This window comes from Apis laboriosa, unplaced genomic scaffold, assembly GCF_014066325.1.
Source record: "Apis laboriosa isolate Shangri-la unplaced genomic scaffold, ASM1406632v1 scaffold229_cov158, whole genome shotgun sequence".
Lineage (NCBI taxonomy): Eukaryota > Metazoa > Arthropoda > Insecta > Hymenoptera > Apidae > Apis > Apis laboriosa.
In genome coordinates, this window is record NW_025222413.1 from 176,711 (window position 1) to 185,516 (window position 8,806).

Sequence of the window (8,806 nt, forward strand, 5' to 3'; positions counted from 1 at the left end):
TTTACATCGTAAAAACGAATTAGTAATTATTATTTGCTTGATATTCCGTTATTTTGCAAGATATAATTGAGCCAAAATATTACTCGTTTTTCATAATTTCTATAAAAAGTTTAAAATACAATGCTAAAACTTTTAATCAGCAAAGCATGTTGAACATTAAATAATATTTATTCCCAGCAAACCCCTTTTCTTTCTTCCAAAGAGGAAACAACGTGTAAATCTTCGTGTGATTCATTCTCTATAAATATTCAATCAAGTATCCTAATTGACTTCAAGTATTATATAGATAATATATAGATAAAAAACATCAATTAATTTATTATATACGAGAAAAATTCATTTTAAAAACTTCTCTTTTACTTCTAATAGGGAAAAGTAAAATTCAAAATAATTCTTTAATAATTGTCTTTTTTTTTTTTTTTTTTTTTTTTTTTTTCGTTGTAAAAAGTTTCGTTCCATAACTGGTTTTCTAGTACAAAATCTGACGAGTGGGCCATGGTCAGGGTCTTCGGTCACGCGATCCTGATTCCATGTTTTCTGGCTTCGTGACACAATGACGCGTTCCTCGTCGCTTCCTGCACTTGCGGCTAATTACATGGAAAATATCGTCCGGTTTTGTCGCTAGACCGCTTTTGATCCGAGGGGAAGACGTAGGAATATCAAGGGAAACGGCTCTTCCACACCGGAAATTCCAACCGGGATTGTTCATGGTCTGCGTATGACGCTGCGAACAGGATATTCGATAGCTTCTTTTTTTTTTCCTTCTCAAACGTGTCGGTAATAGATATCGAAACAATATTTTTCATTTCTGCCATTTAACATATAGAAAATAATATCTAATAAATAACGAGTAAGAATAACAATGCTAAAAATATTGAATAAAATCGATGAACTGTGTAGTGATTTGAAAGAAATTTTTGTAAATAATTTCTACTCAAGAATCTATCTTAGATATCTTAAGTTTTGCAAATATTTTCAAAATAAAGATCTTTGATCATCATCTATTTTAATGTGAAGAATGTGAACTTGGAATAGAAATTCATATCACGAAACTTTGCCAACTAGAATTAATACATACAATTATTTTCAATATCTATCTTCGTTATATATTGTACACATATTGTAAGTTTGTTAGAGATTAATACAATTACGAGAATCTATCTTTTATATAAGATTAAAAGAATTTATCTAAGATAAAAAACTTTTTTCTGATATAATTTTTTTTTTATAAAATATAATATTGAAATAAGCTTTTAGATTATGAATGCATTTGTTAAAAAACAAAAAAATTGATACTTTTACCAATTCTATGTAGTTTTTATAAACACAGAAATTTCAAGCATAAGTTTCACGATTTTGTTTCAGTTTGAAGGCAAAGACCAAACGAGCGCCAAAAATGTGCTAAACAGATCAACAATCTGGAAAATTAGTATGTAAATTGTGGGATCCAATCTTTGTATATTTATTTCAGAAGATGAAATCACCAGATCCTTTGGAGGATGATCTTTGGAACCAGTCGCGCCTTTTTTTCACCATGTTTCTTTTATTGGTGGATAAAATAATCATCTATTAAAGCTGTTTGAATGTTAATAATCCTAGATAATTTTATATCGCTTTCAATAAAAAACAATAAAAAAAAAATAAAGATATTCGGTGAATTATTATGATTAAGATTTGTTAATTTTTTTTCGAAATAAATATCCAGAATTCCAAGCGAGTTCTATTTGTAGAAGAAAATTAATTACTTACTTTATGGTGGATGAAAAGATTTTTGGCATTTAAAAAATATCGAAATGAATTGAGAAAACGGAGTAAGGATTGGGTTACATCTTGAGATTTCGAAGGTTCCTGAAATCAACGATCGAGTGGGTTAGTGGGTCGTTGTCACGTTAATTACGAGGAATTCAGAGGCTGCATGCAGTTCGAATAATCACCTCCTTGTAAAGAAATTCTTTTCTCTTTTACTCTCCCTCGTTATTTTATACAATATCAATATTAGAATATAACGTTTTTTCAAATTGTCAAACGGATCAGTTTCTGCAAAATAAATAACAATTGTTAGTCGAGAAAAATACATATTTATTGAAATTTTTAACACTTCGTAAATACTTAGAGATTTTTTTACTTGAAATAAAACTTACAATTTCAATTCAAATCAATTTTTCAATTCAATTAAATCGTCGTATTTATCTATTTGTCATTCTGAATTCAAGATTTTACATCAATAAAGAATTATTTTAAAATTAGAAATTTAATGATATCGAAAATTATAAACATAAGGCTCGAAGGAATCAAGAATCGATTTTTTTTCTCGATAATTCAAATAATGATAATCCAATAAATAATATCAGAACTTTTACCAAGAAATTCAAAGTTGTATTTCCAGTAAAGATACCGGTCACAAGATAGCTAAAGAAAAGTTTCAAGATACTTGGTAAACTTCTTTCTTTTTTTCGGGGTTAACGACATTAGGATACTTATTTTCCTCGAACGTTGCAACATTGTATCTTTCAACCATTCGTAACCTGAAAACATATCGAATTTCGCAAATATTTTCTGTTCCACGACTATCTAACTGTAATACCGTTAAAAAAATCACGATGCATAAATGATATTGCACTCTTTGCGAGGAGGAACGTTGACATCTTTTTGGAATTACCGTTCGAGCGAGATATCGGTTTGAACTGAAAATAAAAAACATTCTCGCGACTAAGAGAAATATCGGTCAACATGTATTAGTCGTTATGACATATAATTTCACAAGAGAAAATGTTCATTTATTGTTTCGAGTTTAATTAAAAATGTTTTTAAAAATATGAATTACTTTTTGTTAATGTAATTGTTTTTTGCGAACAAAATTCTGATGCTTTTTATTTTTGATATTGTTTCTTCATTTCTACCATGTATTAAATTTATATTGCTGGTATTATTGTAGTAGTATTAATCAATAATAGATATTGAATACATTTTTGTTTACAATTATTGGAAATCACTTTTCTTTTCTATTTTCGTCGAATCTTTTACTAATTCTGATATTCATTTGAAATTGCTATAGATAACAATGATAATCTCAATAAATTTTTCACGAAAGAATTCTTTAACGTCGTGAAATTTGATACTAACTTTTTTATTTTAATGATTTCAAATTTTTCGATAATCGATAATATTAATCTATTTCTGTGTTAAATAATAATTTTATCAAAATGTTTTATATTTTTTTTAGAAATTTTAGAAATGGTTATTTTTAGAAATGGTTAGAAACAGAAATTCAAAAGTAATGCCTAATTATGTAATTAATTATGTATTAATATCTAATTATTAATTTTTTAAAAAGATATAATTGAGCTTTACAAAAAAAATATAATTTCAAACGTTAAGAGAACGAATTAACGAGTCATGCAGTGATTTCATATGTATTTTACAATCTATATAAAAAAAAAGCCACGAATTATCCAGAAAATCTTATATGGAAGAAATAATAAGCTCTTCTTTAACGATTCGAGTCACAGTATCCTGATAAAAAGAAAAGAAAGTTTCTTGTCCGAGGTCTACGATAAAAGTCGTGGCAATGCGCATTTTTAAATTCCTCGTAAAAAAGAGAAATATAACCCTCTTTGGGTCCTTTTGAACCTTTTATTTTTAATTCAAAAAAGAACATGTCTATCTATTCGAATAAACAATAAAAATTTACAAGTATTTAATTTAATAATTATTAAGTTAATGCATACGAAATAATGCATTCTGGTTCAAATAAAATTTTGATCATTAATGATTTATTCGAAACATTATCAAAGTTTCATTATTATCAAATTACGAGAATTATTAATTTTAGAATTTCATTAATACATAATTACTAACATCAAAAGTTGAGCGATGTATTATCAAAAGATAGTAAATTTTTATCGAGAAAAATTTAAATTTGATCAAATTGAAAATTTGAGGATTTTCGTATACGCTGGATCATTTAAAAAAATATTATATTTTATTTAAATAATAACACTATTTTCAATATTTTCTTTTCAAAATTTATGGAATTTCGAAAGAAATTCTCTTTCCACGGTTTTGTAATCATATTATCTTAACATTCAATTCGTTCAATACGATATTTTTTCTCTATTTAATAAATAGTTTAAATTATTTCCTTGAAATTTCGTTGCATATCGTAAATCCCCGAGTCAATTGATTGTAAGACACGTCGCCGATCTTAACTGCTTTCTACGACAACGTCGTCTCGAAGGTTCGAAAGTTTTATGCAAATAAGCCGCGAGCTATAAGCCGCGCGTAAAAATCGACAAATCTCTCTCGTGTTTGGCATTTCATCGCTACGTCTTATACTTTCCATCTCGTGTCATCGTTTTCCCAACCAAGCCTGGTTGAAAGAGTGGAGATCGTTTACCGAGAAGAGCAAGAACATAACGATCGTTTGAGAGGCGAGAAAGTTGTTCGAATGAAAAAATAGGGGTTGCCTTGACGTAATGGACGCTCTTCCGGTTACGTAGCGCGGCATGTTTAACCGCTGGTGAAATGGGTCCAGTGTTAATTAAAACGATTCGGTTCACATTCTGTTCGCTCGAAAGTATGACTGAGAAACGTGAAATTGTTTCTGCTAATCGATGCAATTACATTGGAATGTTTCGCGGATGTTAAGAGGATCGTTCGACTCTTCTGAAAGAAGATCGTTCAAATAATACGTATATAATTGATGTAACTTAACCAAAAATTGAAGGAATTGTTGTGTTTTATTACTTTTTAATTTATTTTAATTTAACTTGTTTTATTGTTTTAACTAGAAATAAAGTGAATATTAAAAAAAAAATAAATAAATTCGAAGTTGAAGTATATCTATCTATATATAATATAGTAGTAGGTATATAATATAGATATCTACTTATAATACGTTTATTTTTATATTTAATATAATTTGTAATATTTTTCGTGTCATTAAAAAATCTTGTTGGACGATAAACTTTAATCGCATTGATACCCACATGCGCGCATCGAAATCTCCAGCCTATTCGAGTAACGGAAGGCAAGAGATGAGGTGTGTTGCGCTAGCGGTTCACTTTTACTAATGCGGTCGAGTTAATCCACCGTTGCCCTGCCAATCTAACGGGTGTCTTTCGATACCTAACATTCTTGTCATTAATTAACTGTTCGTTAATATGCGCGAGAACGATCCAGAGATTCTTGATCGTCTTTCAAGAAAAGAAGTAAAAGAAGATGTAGCGTTCGAAAGTAATTAATAGAGAGGAAGGTGGAAATATGAGATAGAATTGAAATACGAGATACTGTGGTTTCAACAGTAGTGAAATTTTTAATAAGAATTGAAACTTGAATAAAATGGAAATTATGATCATCTTTCACAACAAAGCTGTTGTAGTCTATTAATATTTTTTATTTAAATGTCTATTATTTTCATAGTAATAGAAAGTATTTAAGTGAAATTTATTTTAATTTATTTTTTGATTGTCAAAGATTTATGTTATATTATTCAATAATCATAGAATGTTTATGAGTATTCCAAGTATGTTGTAAATGTTTTTCAAATGATTGTGATATAATGACAGAATGAAAGAAAATGCTTAATAGTATATAACGTATATATATATATAAGATATTTATTAATAAATAATCAAATTTTTTTACTCATAATTTTTAATCAACTCATTTAGATACCAAAGATATTTCAAAGATAAATTTGAAAAAAAAAAGAAAAGAAAAGAAATACGTAACAAAATTTGAATCCACCTGAAACTGTGAATTTAATCTCTATTTATTTGAATGCAATTTCGTGTGCTTCTCTCTCAAAAGTCATATACACATATATAAAAGAAACAATAAATTTTCATTCGACTTTTTTCCCATTAATTACTATCCACGTTTTAATTGCCTCGTTGAGGTCTCACATAAGCCAAGAACGAAGGATTATATTCATAACTGACGCGAATGCCGTAAGAGAAACTAGAAAAATTCTTTCTCGTAGGCGCATCGAGAGCAACGGGAACTTCCGACACCAAATATCCGCTTTTCCGTCACGTATTCGTGTGCCTTTAGATAGGCAGCGGGTCGTAGCTCGTGCAACACATCGACATGACTATTGATGGCAGGGGCCGACGCATGAAACTCATGCGAAAGTAGCGAAGAATGACGTGTACAGATACAAACACTTCACGGAATACCATTTGAAATTCTTTCTACGACCTCATCGGGACCCTGTGTGCATCCAACCATTCTCGTTTTTGCTCCTAATCTCGGAATGATCGATATTTTTATCCCAGTTTGTTACTTTGTTAAGGAATTTTCACAGATTTTTCGATATTTTTCGAAATTTTTTTTTTCGTTATTATTATTATTTTCTTAATGTTCGTCGAGAGATTATACGATCATTTTAATGGAAGAAAGTTTGCTAAACGTGGATAGAAACAGAAAGCTTCTCTAATAATCTTTAATTTTTGGAAAGTTTGCGATTGACTATATAATTTTTTATAGAAAGCAATTAGCAAAGACGTGCAATATTTTAAATTTATAATACGATAGATAATAAATTTTACAGATGGGACGTGATAATTTTACTAATTTCTTATAATTTCTTATGATCTACATATTTTAGAGAAAATTACAGTAATTGGATAATTTTAATAAAAATTTTTGTACAATATCTTCAATTCTATCGACACAAATTTAAATTATCGAAATATTTAAAGAAAATATCCCAATTTTCCAGTTTCAAAAATGAGGGAATCACGAAAATGGAGTGACTCGATGGAATGAAATTCGCCCAGTTTCATCGTCAATTTTCTCAAAGTTTGCGCAACGTTGAACAATAAACATCGACAAACGAACTTCTTAACCGTACAAAGGCTGACATTTAATCGAGAGATTGCACGTGAGCATAAAGCCACTTAGATCCCGTGAGAGAGACCCTCTATAACAGGTCACTGCCATCGAGAGAAGCAAGCAGGTTGGTAGTTCCAGGTCTCTTTATGGGAGAAGGGGATCCGCTTTATTCCACGTACGTTTCTACACGATCCACCATCAGCTCGCTTCTTTAATCCGTAAATCTGTTTCTCTCACAGCCTACGACGCGACGTATTTATCTGTTGTTGCAATTTTAAACGTCCATGTATCTTTTAACAGTGAGAAACAGTGATGTTCTTCGATCGATTCTTTGTTTCCCTTCTTTGAAAAAATATAACGTTTATCCTATGTGTACGTATAATTTATTTAATATCTTTTTAAAGCAAATCTCTTAAATTTTAAAAAGAATTTTGATCGACTCGCTAAAAATAAAAATTAGAAAACGTGCGTGAATAATTTGTAAGAGGTTGCGAATTTCATTGACATCGATACGTATCGAACTTAAGGTTCCCCTGTAAATGTCACCGTATCTTTTTTGAATTCCTCGACGGCTAAAAATGGCATCTATTTACATTCCAAAATGGAACGATTCCATCTCGAAAAAAGAAAAAAAAAAAAAAAAAAAAAAAAGAAAGAAACAAAGAACTTTCTCTGCGCGTTTTCAGGCAAAATCAACGAACACTTGGTTTTCTTATTTCAACATTCCGACGAGTCACTTTTCCCTCAAGTTCCCTCGAGGTTTTCAAGGTTTCGTCTCTTTTCTTACATTCCACCGGAATCATATTGTCCTCGCTCGTTGTCCTCCAAGGCCAAGGTGTAACTCCATTCAGGACGCGTCATCGCTGGCAACGGTAATCAAATTTCTGAATTCCATTAGATGCGCGAATTTCATTAGCCAACCACGGTAGCCGGACCTACTCCACGGTACCGTTTCTCCACGTCCTAGCTGTAACGGTTTGATCCACGATCGAACAGCGTTCTGCGCGATTTAAGGCCTCCATTCGAGAAATATTCGAAATACTTCGTTTTATGTTACGTACGTTACGTAAATATTTTATTCTTCTTCGACATCGTATGAAATGAAAGATAAAAATGATTGAAAAATAGATGGAAAATGGTATTTTGATCCGAAAATAAAGAAAAAAAGAATTTCTAATCAGAAATATTTGTTAGATCTCAATATAATATATTTAAATAATTATAATAATTTTCTTTAATTTTTCTTCAATGTTGGATTAATACTTAAATTTGTTTATTTGAAAGTTCGAAATAATGTTTTATTTTTCTTCAAAATTAGAAGAAATATTCTTCGAAAGAAATGGAAGGTAAAAATGAATAAATGAAATATGGAATTTTTGTTTTAAAATAGAAAAAAAAAAGATTTTTTAGATTATAGATTTTTATAGAATATTTATTAGAATTCAAAGTGATTTTTCTTCAATATTTCCTTGTAAAATTAGAGGATATAAAAAATAGAAAAATAAAAAAATTTATAAATTTTCCTTTATGCATCTATGCTACTATTCCGTGGTATATTTTACATAACGACTGAGTATAAAATTGCGAAATTCCACAGAGAAATGAGGAAAACCACGGGTTAACCGAGACGCGTTAGAAATCGGGGGTAAATGGATCTGGCTTCTGCGGTGAGTACGTCTACTCCAATGTAACTCGGTGGTTACTTCGGATTACGATGATTACGAATACTGCAGTTCAATAGAAATTTCTCGAAACTTTTACAAAAAATAAAAATGATTTAAAAAAATTCTATATACGAATTTCTTCGTCAAAAAAGAACTGAAATCCAAACCGAGTTTCAAGAGGAAATTCAGGCACCTGAAATCGAAAGAAAAACGCAACTGACCCAAGATTTATTCGTCTCCCTAGCATGAAAGACTTTCTATTCATTTATTATTCGTGCAACAACTATAGATACTGAAACAATGCA